A 26,913-nucleotide genomic window follows, 5' to 3' on the forward strand; every position below is an offset into this window, starting at 1 on the left:
AACTATTTTTCTTTAGGCAGTGGAATTTCAACTCAGAATGTTCTAAACTCTTCAGGAACGTGGAAACTAAATTTGGATTTTTTCATCCCCCAAGAGTAAACAAAACAATCACTAGCGCAGTCTGTTGGCCAACACTGGAAGCTCGCCCCCGTTTACTTGTTCAAATTTAGATTACAAATGGTTCAACTTAAGATAACATTCTCCAGGTAAGAATTACTTAAATTTGATAATTTTATGACAAATAATGTGGAATATTATTCGTTTGGTCAATTCTACGATAAATAAGCTCTCATTTGACGTGTTCACATATTGCGTTTGATACAATGCATGAGCTGTACAAGTATGTATGTATGTATGTATGTATATACAATCCATCTCCTACTGGCCGGCAGTGCTTTTATGGAAGAAAAACGTCTGCGTCTATTTTCAGACAATAACTTTTTTCCATAGACGCAAACAGTTTTAGTCCTGGAGATGGAAGGTGATAGCTCTACTGCACATCCAACGACCCATTTCAAGTATGACAGGACTTCCACGTACATCTTGAGGTCGTTTTCTGAAACAGTAAGCCCCGCATTGATGCATCCTGATATCAATTGGGTATCTGAAATGCATTAACACTTCCTGAATCAAAAAATTTTATTTTTGTTTCTGGCGCGTATTTGGTTTGATAAATATTCCATGTAAATGACGATTTTAATTAGAAAGATCTCACCAAATTCTTCATAGTCTGCAGATATAAAGTTGTACGCTCATTTCTCCAGCGGTGCACCAACGACCGAAAAAGGGTTGATTTCATCATATTCCGCATGGTCAAGATAATTCTTCACAACCAACTTCCGATGCCCTCCAAATTGAAATCTCCAGCCCACCAAATGATTACACAATATGCAACGAAACACGCAACACAGCCACATTCAGTACGCGGGCAGCATCCGAACTTCCATTATAATCACACAAATCTCCAGGAAACAATTCTATCACTATAAGGAATTCGGAGTTGGTTCACTTTAGTTAGCGGAAAACTCTACTGGTGGCGTAACTCCGAACGATCACAATCGGAAGATTTTTTTTCTCTTGAACGCGAAGAAAAACATGACAAGCGATTGAAAACACAACCGTTCGCGACAACGCCTACTACCACAATGCATGAGCTGTACGAGTGCACCGAAAGTGTGCTTTCTCTGGGGGGAAATGGGTGAAATCACAGATACAGTGATTTTTCAATTGTCTGTTTTCCATGACAAAAACGCTTTTTTCAATGCTTTTAAAGTCCATGTTATCAGGTTATATTACAGAAAGCTGTTTAACATCTTTTTCGGGACAGTATTTGCCTAAGAAGTACGTCGTTTTAATGAATTTCGAAATGGTTCAAATTAAGATTACAATTTGACTAGTTCAAAGTTTGATTTCTTACCCTATCTTATTAGTTATGTGTTATGTGGCAAAAACAAACTGAACTGTTTTGGTTTTATTCTATAGCTTTCTTGAATAAATCAAACGATAGCTTTAAAAAGACACGGACACGTTCAATGCTTTCAGAGCTATACACTCTTTAAAGGAAACACGATACTTGACAACGGGCTAGCATGCAACACCCAGTGGCAAAGCCGAAAACTTGTCCTAAAAGCTACGACGGGAATCGAACCCGCGGTCCTCAGCACAGTGCGACTAAATACAGATGTGTTCAATTTTAAACGGCAGTGAGAGCCGTTTTCAATACAATATGGCCAACATCATATCGTGTAACTTTGTTCTCCTATGAGCAATTGAGCTGAAAATTTGACAGTGAACTTCAAATATGGTGAATATTGTTATAGCAAAATCTGAGAATTTCCGAAATACGTGGAAAAAAGTAAAACACTATTAAACAATTTATATAGTTAAACAATTTTACATAATGTTTAACTTTCTTCCAAGCGCTCCGAAAAATCTCAGATTTTGCAGATTTTGCTACATATAACAATACTCACCATATTTGAGGGTTCGCTGTCAAATTTTCAGCTCAATTGCTCATAGGAAAACAAAGTTACAACATGTCAAAGTTGGCTATTTTGTATGCAAACGACTTTCACTGATATTTTTATGAACCCAGCTGTACTTGATGATATTACTGCACGACCACGAAGCCACTACTAGTACACTAAAGCCCCTTTTTATGCATGTTATTTTTATGCACTTTAATTTATGCATGTTATTTAATGCTCTGCATAAAAAGAGGGAAAGCTACTAAAACCAGTATTGTGCATAAGAAAATAATAATGACAGTAACTATTGCAAGGGCTGTCATGGGTTGTTTATAAGGGAGAGCAAAAGGATGTTGCAGGGGCATTTCAGGGAGTCCCATAAGGTTTCAGCAAGGTACTGATAGTTTTCTGGGGTCTGAGGGGGTTTCCGAAAGCATTGCAGAGAGTTTCAGAGGGTTTTTGACAGGCTTTGAAAGCGTTACAGGTACGTTTTCGGATGTTTCCGAGGGTCTCACATGCGTTACATGGGGTCTGAGTGGGTCTTAAGCGGGTTTCTGAGGCATTTCAGGAAGTTTCAGAAGGTTTTCAGAGACCACATCATAATGTCTTTAGAAACGTTTCTGAAATGCCCTTTGACGCTCTTTGAAGGGTGTTCTTGAAACCCCCTGATACGACACTGACCTGAAATGCCTCGAAACACCCCTGAAACCTTAGTAGTTCTATTGAAAGGCCTTTAAAATCATAATAATCTATTTGAAATGTAGCTGAAACCCTTTTTGGACGCTTTTAATAGGTTCCATAAACAACGTGAAACTCCCTGAAATGCTATCTAATGCTACTAAAATCTCTAGGAATGCCCTTAAAATGTTCCTGAAACTCTCTGACATGACTCTGAAATGCCTTCAACCTCCCCTCAAACACCATGTAACGCTACTTGAATGCTCCTGAGATCCCCTGAATTGCCCTTAAGGGCGAACTGGACGGTCGAGGAAATATCCGCCATTGCTCTGTTGCTACTAAGATGGTGATCTCAGATTCTACTTCATATTTTGCAACAAAAACCTATCATTATGTATGCTCACTTGCAGTGCATATGCTGATTGGTTATCAGCATCTTCAGTGTGATAGAACTCGAGATTACCATCTTCAAAATCGCGAGGCAAATTGTTAGAAAGAGAAGCAAGATAGGAAAAATAACACGGCGTCCCGTTTCACCTTAAAGCCACTTGAAACGTTCATGAAACCTCCTTGATACTATTGGAATGAACCTGAATTCCCCGTAATCCCATTAAAACGCCAACAAAACCTGACAGAACGCCTTTTAAGGGTTCCTGAAAATACCTGAAACAACCCCCTGAAACGGTCCTAAAGCTAAAGCCCCTTGGAACATCCTTTTTTGGGCTCTCTGGGAAGTTTCTGGAGGTAGACGGCGGATGCAGCGAGCACGATCTAGCAGAAAAGGAGAGTTCAGTCTTATCAATGGCGGAATTGACTTGATTGATTGATTTGTCTTTATTTAAGAGACTTTCAGCCCTTGGCTGGTTCGTCTCTGCGGAATTGACTTGACTATCGGAGATTCTGAACAGGTTGAAGTCGATAACATCGCATGTTATCTTGTTAACATCTGGTATTAAGTGTCGTAAATACATAACAAAACAATCACATGGTGTGTCGCTGAGTGCTTCAACGATTTTTAGTTCAGAAACTGAAATATTGTAAGAGGCGTTCTTAAAATGGTCGAACAACATCACAAGTAACACACTTGCCTCAGATGAGTCACAGCGACGCATCTTTTTGATGCGTAAAAGTCACTGACTGTGATTTACTTCTAATGAATAAATGCTTACTTTTACTTGCTATAACCCTTTCGGGACGAACCAGCACAATCGTGCTGTTTTTTTGCATTAGTGTTACAAATTTTTTGCAACTGTTTTTTCCTCAAAATTTGTCATGTAATTATTTTTCATGATCAAGTGATTACTACACTCTTAGAAAGAGTCATGTAAATTTAAGTTCACTTGGATGCACATAAAAGGAGCGGCCCGTTTGACACAAATTTACGCCTTTTATCACAAATAAAGTCGAGCTAGCAATCGCTAGAGCCGAAGCGAAAGATAAAACATATGTAAGTAAAATAATGAACAGGATTCGAACTCTGGTTTGCTGATTGAGAGGCACGCACTATACCTCTCGACTGTATCACCGAGTTAAGAGACAAATGATAAATGTAAAACTGTTTCTATCTATCTGGTCAGTTAGATTTGTTGACATCTTGTGCAATCAACTCGAACTTACATGATGGATGTAAAATTGAGTCAAATTTGCCATTCAATCATGAAATGTTTATGTACGTTGATGGTTTACGTCACGTGTAAATTCCTAATTTTTTAAGAGTGTAATACTTGTATTTCTGAGCCTCAGCTTTGATTTGAATTGTTTATAAAAAAAACGCCGTAATAAGTTAAACTAAAAGTAAACAATCACCCTAGAAGTTGAAAAAGTTTTATCTGTCATATTTTTACAAGTATTTGTTTAAACCAGGTATGCACAGATAAAAATCGATAGAAAAAGAGTAGTTCAGCAAAACAGCGAAGCAAAAGTGGTACTTTGTTGAAAAGCACAAGATTTCTGGGTGGTCAAAGTGGGACCAGCACAATTGTGCTGGTTCGTCCCCAAGGCGGTCGAAGTTCCATCGGAATTTGCCTATTGTTAGGCGTTTTATGGTATAGAAGATAGATTTTAATTATTAAATCACTACAAAGTGTTAGTTTGTAAAAATTTAAACGTATAATTTCATCGAAGGAGTGTAATCAGTTTCGTACCTTTCAATTCCGCCCTATGTTGCTTATCCTTTGACAGATACGCGTATTTCGACTACCACTTGTAATCTTCCTCAGTGTCAGTTATCCACTCGTGGACAACTGTGGATAACTGGATAACTGGAGAAGTGGATAACTGACACTGAGGAAGTTTACAAGTGGTAATCGAAATACGCGTATCTGTCAAAGGATAAGCAACATAGGGAGCAACATATAAAGGATAAATAAGCAACATAGGGCGGAATTAAAAGATACGAAACTGATTACACTCATTCGAAGAGGGTATTCTGCTAAGAGGGTTCGAAAAGTCGGTACAAGAGTATAATTTCAACTTAAGGAGCACGATATCGGTTTGCACGAGTATTTCAAAGAACTTTGAATACTTGGGTGGTTAATATTACTGCATATTATCGAAAACATGAATAAGATCGGAACGGGGCTTTGCTGTTCTTATTCACTTCTTCTTATTCATTTCTATGATTTGAATATCTTGTCAAGATGACCTCTGTGTTCCTTGGATAAAATTATACTTCTAAATTTGTACAAACTAACACTTTTTAGTGATTTAATAATTACAATCAATCTTTTATTCAATAAAACGCTTAAAACTAGGTAAATTTTAGCAATTTCTTATAGAACATCGACCGCCTTGAGGACGGACCAGCACAATTGTACTGGTCCAAATTTGACCCCAAAAAGTGCATAGATGGATAAAGTAGCCGAAATAAAGAAAGTTTTATTCTAGAAGATGTTTAGTTTATAAGAGAAAAATTGAGATAACTAGTCTTTTATGGTCCGTCTCGAAAGGGATAAGTAAGTCATAGTGACCTGTGCAACAAAAACCTGGCCCAGCTAATGGCTGAAAGCCTCTATAATAAGAAAAAAAACAATCAATCAAAAACCTGGCCGCCGTGACTCTTCTGTGACAAGTGTTTTACTTGGGATGTTACATTTCTGCAACATTGTGGAAGCCGTTACGTTTCTCAAGTGCGTTTCTACAGATAGCCCATTCTGCTTTCTCTTGGTGTGAACAAATGGCCATATCTGCATAGGGTAGCGTCAAAGGTAGTCCTACGTACGGAGAACGTACAGAGAATGTACGGAGAACAATTGTATAACACTGCTCGACAAAATTTTACAAAAGTTCGTGTTATGGGATGAAAAAAATAGAACAGGGGCTTGAGACCCTAGAAGTATCAAAGCGGGCGACGAGGCAGTACGCAATCAGCATAGCCCGGCTTTTATGCTCGGTGTAGTAATTCACAAGATCGTCAACGTCGACAGTATTCTATAGGTAATCCCAGTTGATAACGCCAATTGCTTCCTCCAGCGCTCTCTAATTAGTTCGTCGAAAGTCTAGGTTGATACAGTCTGGGAATGTCTTCAAAGGTCATGGGTTGGATCAGCTTAAGTGGCAATTCCAGCGCAGGGTAGACGGAATCTAGATTGATCAAAGGTTCAACAGAATAAGCGTTTAAACCTGGTTGAACCATTCAGAATTCAGTTGAACCCCAAAAGGCTGCACTAACAGTTGAGTTTAGAGCATCAATAGTAGGCAAGTCACCCACAGAGGTAGACCAAACGAGACCAGATTGATTAAAGTGTCCAAACTTAAGAAAAACGTCCAAAGGCTTTAGAGACGAAACAACCATACCGAATCCAAATCGAGGATGTTCGATTTCCGGTCAGATGGAAGATACAGTACTCTAAACCAGTACTTCTACCTAAAAGATGCTCTACCGCATTGCTTACAGGTGACGGATCGATTCTGCAGGATAACCGTGTAGTGTAGACACAGTAATGAAGACGCCTTATACCTTACATGGGTTGCGATTATTTTGGAAGACTGTAAAGGCGTACTTGAAAATTGAGGTAAAAAAATCGATCGTCTAGCCACGTTTCTGTCGGAACGATTACGTCGTACGAAGAGTCGATCAGCAGAAAATTGTCGATCTTGGTACGAAGCCCTCTAACGTTCTGGTAATAAACCGATAAACGGTGAACATCAGCTGTTTTTATTACCTCAGGTCGTGTGCTGTGGGTAAAGTTGTCTTGCTATGAAGGCTGAACGAGTTGGACTGCAATGACGGATACCGGGGCTTCCGAAACTTCATGCAAAATGCGTCCTGGAAGAAGGTCGGTCTCGTTGCTATGTTGACGCACTGGTTTCACAAACGATGTTTCTCGATCGCGCGTTTTGATTACATTCCGCCGGCTGTTGGGAGCAAACTATACTTGCTTATGTCTACAGGGTAGAAGACCCCTTCACCTGATCGCAACACAGGACCGGCACGGCTGATGGGCGCTGGCTGGATGATCAGAACTGTGTGGATAGGTTCCAAGGCTTCCGTAGTCTAACTGTAGTGCGTCCCGGATGAAGATTGCCAGTGTTCAATGCTCGTAGAATACACCGGTTAATCGAAGTAATTTGATCATGAGCGTTGTGATTGTTGCACAAACTATTGGACGAGACAACAACAAAGCAGGAAAAATTATTGTTCAAATAACACTTGCCTGATAGTACAGGTTGGGAAACCCCTTGATCTGATCCCAAACAGGACCAAGACGGCTGACGAGCGCTGGCTGGAGGGTCTGGACGGTGTGGGTAGGCTCCAGGACTTTTATAATGCCAGATGTAATGCGTCTCGGGTGGAGGAAGTTGGTCGTAGCAATATGTTGAGCAGGCTAAATTGTTGATATCTGTTCACGAATGCATGAGCTATGCCAGGAACTGCTGGATGATAGATCATAAGACCAGTATAAATTCTTATCCAGATTGTACTTACCTTATAGCACAATTGGGCAGACCCCTTCACCTTATCCCAACACAGAACCGGGACGACTGATGAACGCAGGCAGGACGGCTTAGACTGTGTGGGTAGGTTCCAAGGCTTCCGTAGAGCTAAGTGCGGTCCGTCCCAGATGTGGGGAAGTTGAACAGTTTTGGCGAGGTTTTACTGTGCATTTGGAAGACGTACACGTACAGCTTATCCGTTTCTTGGTCTCTTACTAGTTATGATGCTGATTTACACACTTAGTTTTATTCACCGAGCTCGGCTGTGCAAATCTCGGTTTCTGAATTTTATCCGAGACTCAGCTAACAAACTGGTAGGTTGCTAGGCAACGAGGCATGTTATACTGATTCTCGGCATTTATTAGCTGAGATCTCATTAAAACATTTAGCTGACTACTCGGCTGTGCAAATCTCGGCATACGTAAACCGAGATTCGGCATTCTAAATTAAGTGTGTATAGACAGTAACAGTGAGACAAATAATAGATCTTCCACGTGTTTTCCGCGAAGGTTTGGTTTAGATTTTACTATGTAACTATAAATGTAGGTTTCAATTTTTCTGTGATAAGTTCGATAGAAACTGACTATTTATAAAACATTACCGAATAGGTTTAATGTTGACATATCTTGAACGTTATTAGGCTAATACTTACTTACTTTCAGTCTTGAGCACCCATGGTGGTGCAGAGTGCCGAATAGAAAGATCTCCATCCTGGCGATTGCCAGCCATCGCGTCGTCTTGACCTGAGGCCAGGTCAAATTTCTGTCGACTCTTATTGCCATGTTGAGGCTGCACCGCCATGAGCCTCTGCTCCTGCTGCGATGCTCTGCTGGGTTCTAATCTAACGCTTGCTAGCAGAATCCGTTTCGCCCCTGTGTAGACTGTGACCGACCCACCTCCACTTCCACTCCCGAATTTCTGTCGCTATCGGCTTTTGATGACATCGACGATGGAGCTCCACGTTGGAGATCCAATTGTGAGGCCACCATGCACGAAATATATACCGCAGGAATCTATTGATGAAGACCTGCAGCAGTTGAGATTTTCCCGCTGATACACACCATGTTTCACTGGCGTACAGCAGTTCAGATTTCACGTTCGAGTTGAAAATTCGGATTTTGGTGCGTCGACTAATCTTGTTGTTTTTCCAAACATTTTTAAGCTCACAAAAGCAGCCCTCACCTTCTTGATCCGTGCACCTTTGTCGAACTAGGTACCAGCATTTGGCTACCAAGACATTGGAAGCTTTCAACATTCTCTACTACTTGCCCAGCTACCGTGAAGCTGGAGGAGCTAATGCTTGTCAAAAACTAGAAAAAAAATCTATTCTACTTGTTTTGAGCTAACGAATATGAAGAATATAACATATTGGCCATGCAATTGGCCTGGTAACCCCTATCTGCGACGGAGCCGTATCAATTGAACACCTCTTAGTTTAGTGGAGGCGCGGTGAACGTGATTAGTAGATTAATTTTCTCAACTATGGGTTCAGCACCGCTGTTAAGGGCCTCAGTGCTCAAACTCGAACACACCGACAGTTGCCAATTCTTTACTCCAGTAGGTATACTTTGTTTGAAAGCATTCCGGTTTAAAGATAAGGACCCTCCTTTTTGCATCAAGCAGAGCGCATATTACCGGTTCAGCGGCTGTCCGTCTCGATGAAGTATAGAGGTAGGTAATAATAATCGATAATCGCAACCAGTTTCGCGTCATATCTTTAGATTATAATGGGGCGTCCCTCTGCGATACGTCATTTTTGCTCTTTTGCTCCGAACTGCTGGCTGCGCTGCCGCTTGACAAACGGCGTACTACATTTATAGCTGTAGTCTTATCACGGTCCTGTCACGGTACCACCATAGCGCTGTCTTACCCGGCTACTGCAGTCCGCCCAATGGATGGTGACTTCGTGGCTTGGGTAAATAATTAGCCTTATCAGTTGATACCGCAAAAGTCTCGGCGATTGAAGGCTTTGGATATGTATGCAGCCCCTCGCGACTTTGCTCCACACGTGCCGTGTTAAAATAGCTTGACAGCCAGTGATAACGGGATTGTGTTGCCGATGATGTAAGACCACTCGATTGAAAATAGATTTCGATTGCAAATCCCTTCCGTCGTCGATTGATCGTGACAGCGAAAAGGGCACCATTAGGTTGCTGTTATCGATTGGCAACATCGTCTCCGCACGTCCAAGTCCAACCTTACAACATTGACGCTCATTAACTAGAAACATCCCAATGGCTATTTATAGCTCTGCACACCTATGGATTCTCCTTCGACGACGATCACCCGCGCAAGGTTCCATCCATCGACGGCCGCGGTCGTTCTCATACGTGAGGAAATCGCTCGCATGATAATTTATTCCGATATCAGCATCAGCACCCTTCGGGTATGGATTCACCTCGTTCGGCTCCGACTATATGAGGTCGAACCGTTTGTCAATAGCAAACATCAATACGGCAGCCAGTCAGTGAGTGAAAGAATGCGGTATTGGTTCATCCCTTGGTTGGTTACAATCGAGTCCACGTCAGAGTCAGAGTCCGCGATCCAACCGGTTCGTTTGCTCGCGTTGCAAAGTTGTCTAGGTCTATACGGAAAGCAGCGCGAGCAAGACTTGACCAGATAAGCTCGTAAATTCTCGCAGAAAGCTGCGAAAGGATGAACGTAATAAATTATTAGCATATTTATTTTTCTCCTAAGCTGTTCGTCCATGGTGGATTATACTACGACTGAATTGGGTTGACCTGAGCAAGTTTTGCTTGAGAAGTGTGTTTACAACCGTTGATTACGTTGCTATGTTCTCGCTAATTGCGCATGCTGTTTGATGAGACTTCACGGTGAGCATGTTACGAAATCAGCGTAAGGCCTCAAAAGAACATACAGGTGGTGCTCAATTGCCAGTACTCCACAATGGATATTACTTCAACGAAGGTAGCGATTACCCTATGTAATAGCCATCAAGTCGAAAATGGAACTCGGTATCATTAGATATGTAACTGCCCAATATTTGCTGAACCCCATCTCTCATTTTCTTCTTCCTCTCGCCGGAAGATATTCAATCGTCTCATTTTTATGGCTATGGCACAGATGTCCCAAATGAAGAATAACGTGCATCTGAAGCCGGCTTTCTAATACCTGAAACCTAATCACTGATATAGGTAAATCAATTTCATGTAATATCTTAAGCAGTTTCTGAAGGAAATCCTTGAAGACATTATGGATCACGCGGGTAGATATTCTCCCATGTATAGCATATTTTTAATCTTTAGGTACAACACCCTGGTGTGCGCCCTTTTTGAGAATGGGCTTAATGTTGCTCTACTCAAGTGGGCTTTTCCCTGCTCCTAATGAAGAAAGATATAACACCATATGCGTATAGACTAGACTTATTCGTATTATATAATTTGCATCCCATGCAGCCATCTAATCGAATTGCTTATCTAATCGAAATGGAGGCCATTCGTCCACGTATTGGGGATGGGGGTTTCACTAAACTCTGCGCTCTATGCACATTTTAAAATTTTTGTATTGACAAAACTCCACGAAGGGGGGGGGGGTTGTTGATTGGGTCTGAGATGACCAAATTTTGGTATACGTGGTTTATGAACAGTCCCTTTGATGCCAAATTGCCACATTCCTGAATATCTGCAACGGCCACGAACGATAGACCGCTTAGATAGCCTCCTGTTGTTTTTCATCAATGATCGGCACCTGACGGTGAGGGCCGGATTTGTAATGGGTCAATCAATTCCATTCAGAAAGCAATGGTAGCAGTAGTGGCAGCCCGTGGCAGCAGTACTTCGGTCTCGTTTTATGACGCTCTTTATTTATCGATTTACGCTTGTTTTTGTTTCTGTTTTCGGTTGCATGTAGGCTCAGTGTACCAGTTATGGCTATAGTACCTCAAATTCGCCATAGTTGATTTTCACCCTTTAAAGATACAAATCAACAAGAAAAAAATCGTGAACAACAGATCACGATCACAAATGATGATTGCAATCATTCAAACTTCACAATTTGCTCAAATTGTGGTAGAAATAAATCATTTTCCTTAACTTTTCGGCCTCCTTGCACCCTATTTCGCCATAGTGTACCAGTTATGGCAACTCCCATAAGGAATGCATGTAAATAGTGCGAAGTGGAACCCAAATTAACAAATGTGTCCATAACTGGTACAGGGTTCCTATCATTGGCACACGTCGTAATAAATACTAAAAGTAGTTTTGGCTCCGTTTTTATATTTTTCCTGTAAAGTATGAAAACTAATCAATCATTTGACTTATTGTTTACATTCGTTGATCTTCTTATTATTTTTGTAGAAATGGTTTTTCTTAGGTGGTGCGATAACTGGTACAGGCACCCTAAATCATTTTCGCTGATCGTGAAGCGAACGTGATTGTGTACACGTGTTCGCGTCAATGACTAAAAACGGTAAAAACATAATCATAAAATCTGTGTACATATAGTAATTGTCATAATTATGATTGTAAAAAAAGATTTTCTACAGAGATAATAGTTATTCTGAATGTCTCAAATTATGCAAGACCTCCGAAGAAGTGGTCTCCTATGGAGTGTATCGAAAGCGACAACTTTCAGGATTTCGAAACATTCGGATAATAAACGTGGAAATAATACTAAACTTATTACAATACTATACTTATGAGTAGTAGTGTACAGTACATATTTGATTTGAATGAAATGGATGATTACGATGCATATAATAAGTACTTTCAATGCGAGTACGGTTGTTATGCCGAAAGAAATCGTGAAGCAACAGGTATTGTAAACACCTTGTAAATACTGCCCAGAAGGTAAGCAAGCATAGGCTGCTTGCAACTTCAGCCTTGGCAGCGATTGGTCGACCAAAACCTGGTCGAAACTGAACGAATTTTCGGTTGATCTCTTTAAGTGTTTGAATCCGAGGTCAAGATTGTATGTTGAACATCGTTGGGTTGCCAAATTTGTTCGACTACTTTGGACGAGCTCCACGCAGAATGTCGGTGCTTCAGAAAACTGCTGTTTTGCATTGTTATTCTTTAAGTATTGCGCAATACATGGGAGCACGTAGTACTAAAGACATCCATCTCAAATACTTGTGGATCTTTATCCAGATGTTCTCGAAATATGACCTCTGTGTCTATCGGTCTATTGGGCGAATGAGCAACTGGTGGAGCTTTCTGTGGATATAGAACGCAATTTGTTTTTGGCGGGAGCTCGTGAGAATAGTGGATAACGCTGCCAATAAATTTGGTTGTCGGGAGCCCGTGGCGCAGTGGTCCACACGTTCGCTTCATAAGCGGATGGTCATGGGTTCGAACCCAGCCCCGGCACTTGCAATTTTTCGTCAGTTGCTCTTCCCCCCGAGAGCAGCTGGCACCTGACCCTCTTCGGAGCATAAGCTCTATCCAAATTCCGGATATCGGCGAACCGCAACTCATAATGGACCCCATTCGAACTGGAAAGGGAACAGCAGCCACACATCAGCATCATCGTGCTCATCATTCTACCATGGACAGGGTAGAAGAATGAAAGAAGCACAAAGGCAACCAGTTCAATACAGTAGAATAGAATAGAATACATTTAAGCGCTGTACAAAGTTGAAGTGCAGCGTCCAATTGGAATCGCTCACGTAGTACCCTAGTGCATGGTTTCCCAAACTGTTGGTCGCGACCCCTCAGGGGGGTTGCCAGCCTTCATCCAGGGGGTCGCGAGGGACAGTTCAATAATTTACTGTAACAGACAACAAATGCGGGAATTTCTATGGTGGGTCGGCGAAAGCACGCCTACTGGCAAAAGGGGATCACGCACCCAAAAAGTTTGGGAACCTATGCCCTAGTGGACAAAAGAGCTGTGAATTAGGTTAAGTTATTAAGAATAAAAATAAATTTGGTCCTTTCACCATTCTGTTGTTCAAGGATACACCTTCTAAGTACTCTGGCGGCGGCATCCCAAGTAAGCCTAACTTTTTTAAGCTTTCGTGGAATACGTATTACCCTTAGTGACGAATGCCATACGTGATACAGCTCCGTAAACTTTAATTCTGCTGCAATTAAATGGTGCGCATATCCCTTTTCAATATATTCCGCTATTTGTTCTCAGACTGATCTATCAAGGAACTTGTCCTTCGCCTATTCCTCTTTAGAGCCACCATTCGTCGAATGGCCGTGGCTGTTCTGTTTTCTGACAATTTCACATGAGCGTTTACGTTCTCCACAAATCTGATCCCACCAGTGTGTGTGTGTTCCATACTCGCACCGTCCAAGACGAGTTTCGGATGTCTGTCTACATCGATAATTGACTGAGGAGAGACATCACAATAGATCGTCAATGGAAGGTTTATAAAATGCGAATATGTGCACAGAGTTGTTCGTCAAACCATGGAGGTTCAACTTGATAACTTAAGTGTTCCAATCGCCTGCAAAACGCCCATCTTCGTTCGTGCCGGAGATCGTAACTTCAATGCACTGTGATTCGTTTTTTTGTTGTTACATCTTCCGTCCATCCCAGAGAAAGTGACTCGTTAGGTGCTTCTACACCAAGCACATTGACTAATGTTGCATCAAAGTTAACGGTTCTCATCTAGAAACGTGTACAGCTCAACGCTCTTGCCGCTCCCATGCAGCGTGACAGTAAGGTATCGTAGTAAGGCGAAAAAAGTTGACGAGTGGACATGTAGCGCATGTGACAGCTTGCCACTCCAGATTCCTATTAGGAGCGCCATGGTCATGCCCGGTTAGAAATTTGACAGATTCGGCAAAGTCTTTTTTGACGCATAATCGTCTAACGTTTGTTCAAATTTAGCTTTTTGAACTCTGCACTGTGGGCACTGTATGTGAACAGTGCGCGGTACAATTCATGACGGTTCTGGACTTTTACGAAACATGCCCGCAACTGCTGGATCATGAAGACACATAGTGCCTGGATATTGGTGACACCTCTTCCTCCTACTGCGCGTTTTGGATGGTGCATGCGGTGCTTGGTGAACGCCACTCGTACTGCTCGTTCTAACGCCTCGAGTTCAGTCTTGGTTCACTTTACCACCCCAAATCTGTAGGTTAACAGGGGCACAGCAAACGTGTTGATCGCCTTCACCTTGTTGCTGGCTGACAGAAAGCTCCTCAGAACACAGTTGACACGATGCATGTCCTGCAGTTCCTTCTTGATCGTCGAGTGGCAAATACCTCAAAGCTGCAGGAAGCCGAGGTATTTGTACGCTGCGTCTTCAACCATATTCCGAAGCTGTTCGTTGACGTGGAAACAGCTGGCGTCCAGTACTTGACTCCGACGAAGATGGACTGACCGACATTTGTCAATTCCAAACTCCATCCGGGTGTCGTTGCTGAACACCGTCACAAGCTGCAACAGTTGATGCAGCCTCTGTACTGATTCCCGAAACAGCTACAGATCGTCCATAAAGCAGATGTGGGTTGTTATTGTACTCCTTCCCCCACTTTTCAGTTGGTAGCCATAGTTGCATTGGTTGAGTGCTCTGCTGAGGGGGTTCATCGCAAGGCAGAACCATAGCGGGCTAAAGGTTTCGCCTGGAAATGTCCCATTCCTGATACTGAGAGTTCCGGACCGCAACACAGCTGTTTCGACGGTAATTTGTAGGGATGTGCTCAACATTAACATCTACATCACGTGTTGCATCAGCCTGTTGACGTTCCCATCTATCTTGTACAACTGCAGCCCCTAAAAAGGTACGAGTGCAGTACTGAGACGTACGCCTTTTTGTAGTCGATGTACGCCATGCTCAGGTTCCTCTGCTTTTCGGTGGCTTGACTGCATTTATGATAACCTGATCTTGGCAACCTTGCGTGTTCTTGAGACCCTCTTTTGGTTCCTCGGTCATAACGTTGTTGGCATCCTAGTAGTTTTGTAACCTCCTCGCTATTATCGACGACAGCACTTTCTACGGACTCGAAAGACACGTTATTGATCTGTACTTTACTGGATCAGCTGTGTTTTGGTCCTTCGGCAGAAGATAAGTGATACCTCTGGTAATGAGCTCTGGTAGCTGCGTGGGTTCTTCTAGCACCATGTTGAAGCATTTCGCCATCCACCCGTGAATCGTCGTGAGTTTTTTATACCAAAAATTGTGCACAAAATCGGGTCTTCGTGCAGCCCAATTTCTGGTATACCGGGTTGTCTCACATATATCCTGGCCGGCAGCTACTCCCGCGGGCTTGTCTCCAACTCCATTACACTGACGCTGTTCTTCTGCCAACCACATCCCATCATCGCTGTGCTGGACAGGGTTCTCCCATAGATTGGCCCAGAACTGTGTGACGTCGCCAATCTCCGGAAGGCGTTGTCCATAATCAAGCTTGTCGTTTCGGATGCAGTTGTAGAACTTCCTTTCGTTAATGTTGAACATCCGGTTTTGTTCTTTCCGCTTCGAACATTCTCCGCAACGCCCCAATCGTTTCGCAAGAGCACTCAACCGCTGTACATGGGTATCGAGGATCTCCGTTATGCTGACTTCTGTGAGAATTCGGAGCTCTGCGGGATTCGCAATTTCAACAACGTAACTAACTAGCCTCGTTGATCCATTCCGCAATGTAGCGATCCGGTTCTCCGGACGTCGCATCCACGCGCGTTTTTGTGTGCTGGGGCGTGTGCGACATTCACCGTCTCCTTGCGGGCGCGTCCATAATACCAGCGTCTTGACAACAGCTACCGCCGCTAAATACACAGTAAATTGCAGCTCCTCGAGGTTCTGTACGGCCTTCAAGTACGGTAGCAAAATATCCTGGTTTATGATGCTTACTGCACTTGTTTACCGATAGGAATTACGCAGCTTGGATATTCGGTGCCTGGATATGGGGCATAGTCAGTGTATCATTGTACTTGCCTCACAATGTACAAATTCATGCGATGGAAGGCAAAGAAAGCCCTTAAATTAATAACTACTGTGGAAGTGCTCAAAGACACTAAGTTGAAGCGAGGCAGGCCAAGTCCCAGTGGGGACATAGAGCCATAAAGAAGAAGAAGAAGAAGAAGAAGAAGAAGAAGAAGAAGAAGAAGAAGAAGAAGAAGATGGGGTCTGTCCCACAGAACTGCGTGACTGCAGTGGCCATGTGGAGCGCTAGTTCATCTCGTAGTTGCTGTCGTTGTATATCGCTGTTGTCGAATCACGACTTTCACTTGCGTGCGATGCATCCAGCGCAACAGAACTCCTTCTCGACGTATCGCTTTGTCATGTCCTCTCCCCTCCCAGGTGACTGAACAGCTACAGGAAGAGAGGAAGGGAGAGGTAATTTGCCCCAGCTACAAGACTGGAGCAAGTTAGAGTGTGAGAAAATCCGAGCAAAAGTAAAGAAGTTTTTGGGATGTTGTCAATCTAGCTTCGTTGAAGGTCGCTCGAAAACGGGCCCGATCTGGATCTGCACCGTACGGCAAATCCTAAAAAACAACCGCGAATACCAGATCTCAATCTGGGTTCCAACGCAACCTGTCCAATGTTCATCGACCTCAAGGCGGCGTTCGACGTTCTCCACCGCAGAAAGCTATGTAAAATCATGGACGAGAACGGCTTCTCCGGGATCCGAGCTCACTAGATTGATCAAAGTGACGATGAACGGTGTAAATAAAACTGTAGGGGTTTCAGGCGATCTATCTAGTTCATTCGAAACTCGCCGGGGACTACGACAACATGGTGGACTCACATGCCTGCTGTTCAACATCGCCCTGGAAGGTGTTATGCAACAGCCGAGGCACGATTTTCACGAAATTTTGCCAACCTAGGGACACTTTGGTGGTGGAGGAATTTGTCTACTACGGAACCTTAACAGCACACAACACCGTTAGCCGTGAAATACGAAGATGCATCATTAGTGGAAGTCAGGCCTAAGTAACACAATAAACATCCTCGCATCAAACGTACCATGTATAAAATGCTTGACTATGTTCGAGGAGGACATGCAAGCCCTCGAAGTATTTAAGCGTCGTGCGCTTAGGACCATCTTTGGAGGTATACAGGGGATCAGTGTGAGGCGGCGAAGAATGAACCACGAGCTCGCTACAGTCTACGGCGAACCTAGCATTCGGAAGGTGGCAAATGTTGTGAGAATACCGGGCAATAACCGTGCAAAGCTGGGTTCGCAAAAGATCAGGTAGGTACAAGAAAACCTGGAGGGCAGCGTGCAAGGTGGGCGGAACGGGTGCAGAACGATCTGGTGAATGTGTGCCGAAAGTTTCCCGGAAAGCTTAATACGAATTGGATAGCAACGATTCCAAATGAAAAGCGTGTTACAGTACGTTTCCAAGCAAAATCACACAGAAAAAGTATGTAATTAAAATTCAGCGAGAAATCATGCACATAAAGGGAATGCCAGAGTTAGTGCACTTTTACATGAGATAAAATGTAAAATTACATTACCTTCATGTAAATTTCCGCCAACCATCGCGTAAACCATTATGGACTCCAACTGGTTACGTGACTATTAGCGGAAATTTACACGATTGTAACGTAATTTTACATGATATCTCATGTAAATATGCACTAAATCAAGCATTCCCTTTATGTGCATGATTTCTCGCTGAATTTTACATGAATATTTTTTTCTGTGCAAGTGAATCTTTATGGAACACTAAACAAAAACCCTATATTGGCAAATACCTTATTTTACAGAACGCTATACCACACTCTTTCTTTTACACCCATCACATTATGGCAGCCAATTAATCGTCCCATAATAAATTAAAAAGTTTCCATAAATAATTCGAAAATTACCAATAAATAATTAGGGGTGGAAGCAATAATAAACTAGAAAAGTTCCATAAACAATTCAAAAAGCGCATAAATAAATCGAAACTTCCCATAAATAATTGATTTTCTAGCAATAAAAAATGTAAGAATTTCCACAAATAAATCAACAATTGCAATAAAAAACTATATTTTTTCCAACAAAAATTTTCGAACATACTACATTATACAGATAGAAAGACTGAAACTATTGTGCAATTTAACAGACAATCGCTTGCTGTCCGAACTCGCTAACGCTCGTCGGACTTAAAAAAGGGATAACATCTCTGTTCGCATTATACCGGGCAAATTCTTGGATCTGTGGATTGCCTAGAACCGAATCGACGCAGTTACGGCGCATCGGATTTCGGAAACATCGGCGGCCTTCTGCCGCCTCAGTTCCTCAATCCTCTATGCGGCTTCGCCGCATGGCTCAGCCGGTACTTTTACCTTGCTCATCAGTTCCTATTTATTGCTAAATTTTCAATTGTTTTTTTGATGTTTTTCAATTGGGAATTTGTAAATTTTTTATGGAAAAATCAGATTTATTTATGGAAAATTTTAACTGTTTTGGTGGAAAAAATGTAGTTATTTATTGCAATTATTGAATTATTCGTGGAAATTCCGACGTTTTTTATTGCTCGAAAATCAATTATTTATGGGAAATTTTGATTTATTTATGCACTTTTTGATTTGTTTATGGAAATTTTATAGTTTATTATTGCTCCCACCCCTACTTCTTTATTGGCAATTTCTGATTTTGTTACGGAAAATGATCACTTTTTTATGAGTCGTTTATATTTTAGCCATCACATTATTATAGGTATATTGCTATGAACAGCATGTCATCAACGCCGGCTGTTGATCTTGTTATTACTGATACCAATCTTTCCACACCAGGTTCTAAAAATATCTCTCTCGTATTTTTCTTTTTTATTCGCAGAGAGTTGAAGACAGCAGAAGAGCCACTATCCGCTGTCGTATGAGTATAGAAGCGTTGTCATCATCGTCGCGGCCGTCTTTTATCAGTACCTACTCTACCATCACCATTACGGTCAGCTCTCCTCTCCTCAATCAACTCAGCACTGCATACGAGTTTCCGAGCAATCGCCTACGGTGTTAATCCGCTAGTTGTGTGCTGCCCAAGAAACGATCCTGAACTCATTCGGTGAACCGAGCCGTCGAATAACCGTCGCTAAGTGAAAAATACGCGAGCGTGCGAAGCTGAAAACTGTGATAAATCATTCGTTCTAAAGGGAAAATTCAGTGTCTACGTGAAGTCAAACAACTGCTTTCTCAAGCTCGAAAAAATAGTGATAGTGTGTTGTTCACAGACCATCGATAAGGTGTCATAAAACCCAAGAAGAAAAAACAATCTAGTCCAACATAGTGTTCTGTGTGACAAACCGGTGAAACAGATTGTGCAAGAAGAAACGCCACGAGACTACAATTAACGACTGTCAATCAAAACAGCCCAAAGAATACCAGAAGAAGTTCAACGTAAGTGATCGTAACAGCTGGTAAGATCAGCCGCCAAGTGTCATTGGCCACCATTTGCCTTGCGGGTAGGTTGGTAGCGCCCACCTCCTCACCACACTGCCGCAGCATCTCTAGCCTCACAGTTCAGCAGACCGCCCGCGTCCAACAACCAACAACAAACCGCGCGTCAACAAGTGTGTAGTGTAGAAACAGCGGAAGGAAGCAAAAGCGGCAAACTTGTTTCGCTTGATCAAGTGCCAATTTTGATCGTGTGAGATGTTTGTAGTCGACCGAGTCGGTGGCCTCTTGCCGTCGTGGTTGTCGTCGTGACTGACGAGTGCAGTTCATTCATTATTCTTCGATCGCTTACTGCCAGTCAGTGTGGTGGGTCGGTTCTGTTCGATGCAACGTGACGTGATACAAGTAGTGTTTGTAGTGCTACATTATCTTAAGGTGTATTAGCGTGCGATGCTACAACAAGTGGTTGCAACAACTTGCACACTTGCTCGTATTCTTTGCGTAGTGGTGAGATCGAGAGCTAAACAAGTGTGATGATCTTGTATTTGTAGGTATGTAGGTGAAGATCTGCGGCCGCGTGGTGAGTTTACCAACACTTGGCGGCTGGTCTTGACACGGTGGTGTGTAGCGTGGTGAGCTGGTTTGCGTAAACTGGCGTATCATGCATCAGCTGTTGATTGTTTTGTAAATAAAGAGGTTTAAATTGTCAGTGCTGCCAAATAAAGATACTAGCATTCAAATTGGCCATGTTCGTGAAAACTTAGTGTCTGGTGCAGTTTCTAAAGCTATCAGTACACGCTTTGCCAAGTGTGCAAACTTTTCCGCACTCATCAACCAACGGCATAGCATACGCTTGACATTTCCAAAGTTTTGTCAATGTTGAGATCGCCCTTGGCCTACTGGGTGGCAAAGCGTGTACTAACGGCTTATGGCTTGAACTAGATGAATTGTTGAAAACCAGGGAGGGTGCAGGCACGTCAAACTCGAACAAACTACGCCTACCTAACATGCATCGAGCGGGCCTTCCCAAACAACACAATGCGATTTCGCGGGCCACCCCCATCGACAAAACAAACCGATTTCCAAGCAGGATTCGACTAGGCTTCTGGTCGCGTTGCCAGTCACACTAACACACTCGCAAAAGATGAGCAGTAGGCCTACCTTGCCGCATGCGGGTCCCCTGTTGAAAACCATTAAAAGCTTTACTTTTATTTTGTTAGGGGCCGTTCATAAACCACGTAGACTTTTTGGGGGGAGGGGGGGGGGGTCTGACCAAAGTCTATGCTCCATACAAATTTCAATTTTTTTGTATGGACAAAAGTCTACGAGGGGGGAGGGGGGGGATCTGAGATGGCCAAATTTTGGTCTACGTGGTTTATGAACAGCCCCTTACTAGTTATTCATTGCTCAAGTGGCACATTGATACTATACATGTATTCTCGATATAACGTACAAAAAAATCTCTTTGTACGTTATATCGAAGCAGAGAAAAATTTGATATTTTTTATGCTAATGTTGATGTATTCGACCTGAAATTAACCCTTAACACGGTGTCTATGGTAGAAGAATATTATTAGAAAAAAAAAATCAGTATCCAGTATCCCTAAGTCACCCCGAAATGAAAGCTAAGGGTCTATAATTTCATTTGAGGCTGAGATCGAAATGTTCTATCGGGGGTCATTTTCCCATACAAATTTTGGGTAAAAAGTACCCAAAAAAATTGGTATTTTCCGGAAACTTCGAAATTTCGCTCTTGGCCTCAAAAAGAGGGCATCCTTAGCTTTCATTTGGTGGGTGACTTAGCGATACTGATTTTTTTTTTTCGATGATTCTTTTTGCAACATACACCGTGTTAATAATGATTTCGGTGAAATCCACAAAACCAATAACGAAAAACTTGAGTTTTCACGAAAAACTTATTTCGTTTTTTGTGCTTCGATATAACGTACATTTTTCTTCGAACGTACACAAATTTTTTCCTCGAATTGCGCCTATTTTGGATAACAATGCTAATGCAGCAACACAGCATTGATTTGAGTGATTTCGAAGTTTATCTAAGGGTTCTTCCTGGGATAAAATAAAAAAAATTCAAGCACGTTATATCGAAGAATACCTGTATACCGACAAATTGTAATGTTGCATGGTTGAACCAAAGATAACAGACATCCAAGCTAGTACAAATTTTCGCTCGATCCATAGTGTAAGAGCTCAACTAACGTTGCTTGAAATATACTTATCTAGATAAGTTTATATTCACCACTGGAAACTGCATTGACCAATCCAAATTCCTGTGTGGTAGGGGTTTGTGTTCAGATTTCCCGTGTTAATCTATCTGTAAGAACTTTGTAAACATCTTTTGTTCTCACGTATATGGACAGGCTTGCAGTAGGTTTCGTGAGACTTTTTTTGGACAACTCAATTGGAAGTTTGCGATAATTAGTGCTGCTACGATGTTGCTACTATTGTTTCCATTTCAAATGACCGTAAAATTCCTTATATAGTTTTGAAACTTGAGTTTGACGTGACTTATTGTTTTTTGGGAATTTTCCCGCAGTCTGAACTTGTCCACGAAAATGGTCAGGGAAGATTTCTTCGTATTTCCTCACTTAATTGCTAGCCGGCATAGCGATACGGATCATTTCTGTTGACCATTTCATTCGTCCCCAAGCAACACACATGTTATATAAAAGTAACGGCAGCGCAGGTTTTGGTTGTATAGAAGTTTATTTTACGTTATTTAAACACAATGTTAAAATTACGTCAAATAAACTTCTATACAACCAAAACTTGCGCTGTCGTAACTCTATTATAACATGTGTGTTGCTTGGGTCCATTCGAACGTTGTAGTGTAGATTCATAGCTTGTAGTTTTCTTACCCCATAATTCCGGTTGTGCTGATAATTTTGTTCTTTATTGATTGTTGGTTCCATCAGCTATCGTGGTTGGAGTAATTACAGAATTGCACAGGACTCTTCCGATCATCGGCTGAGACGAAGAATCATCATTCAAGAATCTACTTGAGACTGTTCTATAGGCTTGAACAAAGATTTTCAATAATTTGAAGACCTCCCCCGCTCGTTAAACCGGGAGTTAAAGCGGTCGCGTCGTGTACTGAGTACACGTACCATGAAAAATGTCACACAGCGTGAGCGTGGTGTCACTGAAGGTAGTCGAAAACGCAACTTCTCTAGGGTTAATCTTGAACCCCTTTGAACCCCTATAGGCTAGGCACAGCTAAAAAGGCGTCGGTATTCCACATGACCATAATGAGGGTGACGGGTTATATTTTCGGTCGGTTCAAGAACTTTTAGTAATGGAGATTTGTTTGATTTCGTGGGCATAGAGTATCTTCGTGTCTGCCACACAATATACACATGCAAAATGATCATTGACAAAGGAAGCTTTCAGTTAATAGCAATAGAAGCGCTCACAGAACACTAAGCTGTGAAGCAGGCTATGTCTCAGTGGGAATGTTACGTCAATAAGAAAAGAATCCTCAATGCTTTATAAAATGTTCGCCTGGCCTCCCGACTGCGGAAGGTACGAGGAAATTCGTAAATGTTGATTTTTTTTTCTCTTGCAAAAATCCGCGAACTACACCAATAAAATTTGTGTCGCATTGGCGGAGTGGTTGGAACTTCAAAGCGAGAAAACAATTTGTCCGGGAAATTAATGCCTGTGGTCGGCGAGTGTACAATACTGATTTCTCCTGTCAATTGTAAAATGTGTTAACTACTACTAGAAAATACAGGCCGTTCACTTGATCAGCTAAATCAGCCAAATCTATATGGATGACAGCGAGCGGCCATGATTGCAGAGGAACTTTCGTAGCTGTCATTGATCTTGGACCGGTAGACGTGACTTCTTGCAGAGCATTTATCCTTTCCATTCTTGGATGTCCTCTATGGAGCTGCTCTATAATCCGTTTCCGTTAAGTTTCAAGAATTATCAACCGGTTTTACTTTATCAATTCCAAGGCGTCTTTATGAGAGTGAAGCGTTTGATGATCAGGGTTTGTAATGCTCTTGATGTTAACAGGCTATCTCTTTTCGAGGAGTCTGACAACTTGCTGGAGAACGGAGCATGTGAATGTACTTTTTCGTACCATGTCAAACGCCATATGAAGTAACCCAACTGTTTTTAAAAGGGTACTTTAATGTCATCTTCCAGTTGGACTGCTGTAAATCTTCATCCGGTTTTTAACCTTCCAGGACGCGCGCCATCAAGCAACCGAAACGGCACCGCGCTCGCACTGTAAACGAAAAGCGAGGTTTTTTGGTAGTGTTGTACTTTTTACAACAGCGCGTGCGCTGAAGGGTTAATTATTGCTGATGACACGGAAAATAACATCGGCATTTCTGCACTAGGTAGTACATCCCAAGCAACACACATGTTATAATAGAGTTACGACAGCGCAAGTTTTGGTTGTATAGAAGTTTATTTTACGTAATTCTTACATTGTGTTGAAATAACGTAAAATAAACTTCTATACAACCAAAACTTGCGCTGTCGTAACTTTTATATAACATGTGTGTTACTTGGGATGGATACATACTAGTTGCCAAAATCGTTACACAGAAGTATCAGTATTCAGCGTTATAAGCGATAGAGCAACAGACGAAGTGCCGGGGCTGGGATCGAACCCATGACCATTCGCTTATAATGTTGCACTTTTCTTCACGGAGAATGAAACCATTATCTAGCAGTCGTTAAAAAACAGCGGTTAGGATTTTGCGATGCTCTGTTTTCCTAAATAGCGTTAGGTCATCCAGAAAGATCCAAAATGCCATCCCTGTACTCTGCGACCTATGTGTTAGCTGTTGGAATACTTTAGGAGGCACCAACATTCCAGATGTAGCTGGTTGAACCGAGGAGTCCGCGATGTGTTGAGTAGGGCAGTTCAGATTTTAAACATGTTAAAAATTCAAAGCTCCCATATGTTCATCACAATCCTTGGTGCAAAACTAGAGTCCTGTCAAACTTTCAGCTATTTCGGTGTTGATTCAATGGTGGCCCAAAGGCAAAATAGGGAATTATTATGGGGAATTTTCAAAAAGGTTCTTCGAGCTGTAGAGCATTTTTCATAGTCATAGGGTCAAAGTAAAATAGAATTCTACAGATCTCAATGATGAATGTTGCCGAAGACCACAGCTCGATCGACACGCTTGCCACGCAATCATAGTATGCGTGTTACCTTCTTGCACACCTCGCAGGACATTGTGTAGGGAGATGTTCATCGGAGTGAACTTTTTTTCAATATCTTTTTTCACGTTTGCCGAAATAAGTTCCGGTCTTCGGCAAAATTCATCAATAAGATCTAAAGAATTCAGTTTGACTTTGATCCTATGAATTTATGCATTTGGGAAAAAAATACAACGCGAGAGCTTTTTTTGAAAATTCTCCATAGTAATTTCCATATAAACCTATTTTGTTTTTGGGCCACCATTAAATGACCACCGAAATGGCTGAAAATATGACAGGACTCTAGTTTTAAACCATAGATTGTAATCAGTGTTGCTATTTTCACCGATTATTTGCTCATCAAAGCTCATCATTTGTATTAAAATCAAGTGCGATTATGCCGTGCTCTGATCAACGATGAGCATGAGCAAAGATATGGGTAGAAAAACATAATGAAAAGCGCAAACGACTGTGTGAGCATCTGCTTGTATCGCAGCGCGCTCATTGGTTCGGCTCGGTCATACTAGAGTGTCCATTTCCCGGCCAATTTTCTTGTCCCGGGATTCGGGACAAAATACACAGCTAATCCCGGGAAATCCCGGGATCCCGGGATTTTTTTAAATTTCAATAAAAACCTAGAAATTTGTTTTGTTTTGCTTTTGTGCAGTTCAATTATTATTATTTATTTAACACATTTATATTTTGTTTTCATTATAAGCCATTTTATCCAATTATTGTACAATGTAATAAACCATTATTCTATGTAAAAAATCATCTTTAAAGAGAAATAAAGGATCAATGTTAAGTTCACCAAGAAATGTCTGTTTTCAACTCTTTAGTAGCTAATTTATTGCAAGTTAATTTTCTACAAATATCTTATATTTTGAGTGTAAAAAGCATCATAATCCGTCCAATATCGCTACGGATGATGTTTGTATTTTTGGTGCATTGTAAAAAACGCATCTGTTCAACCTCATTGCAATTTTAGGGATCTTTTGAACTCATAGTTTTATGAATATTTCAATACAGAAGTTTGGCTTTTTTTTGCAATTGCGGTTTTTGAATAATTTTAAAGACGTTGTACTCGTTTTTGAGATTCATGAATTCTCTTCTAAAAAAATCGGATAATTCACATAATATAGTACGAGTTTGGACTCAGGTTTCCAAACATTACAATGTAATATAATATTTGGGTCACGTCCAGTTAGTTCTTACCGCCACTGAATAAACCAGTATAATTGAAAATTTAATTTTAAGGCATTATATGAAACCAAGAGCCCATATAGCCACAGCTGTAAAGGCGTGGGTATCCAGCATGACCATGCTGGGGGTGACGGGTTCGATTCCCAGCCGGTCCAGGATCTTTTCGTAAAGGAAATTTACTTGACTTCCTTGGACATAGAGTATCTTCGTGCCTGCCACACGATATACACATGCAAAATGGTAATTGGCAGAGGAAGCTCTCAGTTAATAACTGTGGAAGTGCTCATAGCTGAGTAGCAGGCTTTGTCCTAGTGGAGACGTTACGCCAAGAAGAGAGAGAGATAAAACCAAATTTGTCGTGAATGTTTTCTTAAGTATAACCTAGTGTCCAAAGCCCAATGGGTAGTATGTGAGAAAACCGATAAAATTCCAAAAGTGAAAACAAGGTTTTGCTTGGAAATTTGGCAGTTTTAGCTACGAATGATCTTCATTCCGGGATTCCCGGGATTTTTAAAATTATATCCCAGGATTCGGGAAATCCCGAAATCATTCAAATCCCGGGAATTCTTGTCCCGGGACGTCCCGGGAAGGACACTCTAGGTCATACCGAATGGATTGGATAGATACGGTTCGGCCCGAACGCTTGCGGTGCACACATTTGAGTCGTTATCTCTCTCTCTCTCTCTCTCTCTCTCTCTCTCTCTCTCA

General features: G+C 41.8%; 1 protein-coding gene across 3 annotated transcripts in view; it reads left to right on the forward strand.

Annotated features, from left to right (window-relative positions):
- Positions 1–26,913, forward strand: part of LOC109433057 (cGMP-dependent protein kinase, isozyme 2 forms cD4/T1/T3A/T3B) — an 822,160-nt gene that overhangs the window by 14,522 nt on the left and 780,725 nt on the right. For all 3 annotated transcript variants that reach the window (XM_062851134.1, XM_062851136.1, XM_062851135.1), the window contains one exon: positions 19,268–19,824. The gene's annotated coding sequence lies outside the window, so the exon portion shown is untranslated. The remainder of the gene's footprint in view (positions 1–19,267; positions 19,825–26,913) is intronic.

The sequence above is a fragment of the Aedes albopictus genome, chromosome 2 (genome assembly GCF_035046485.1).
Source record: "Aedes albopictus strain Foshan chromosome 2, AalbF5, whole genome shotgun sequence".
Taxonomy (NCBI): Eukaryota; Metazoa; Arthropoda; class Insecta; order Diptera; family Culicidae; genus Aedes; species Aedes albopictus.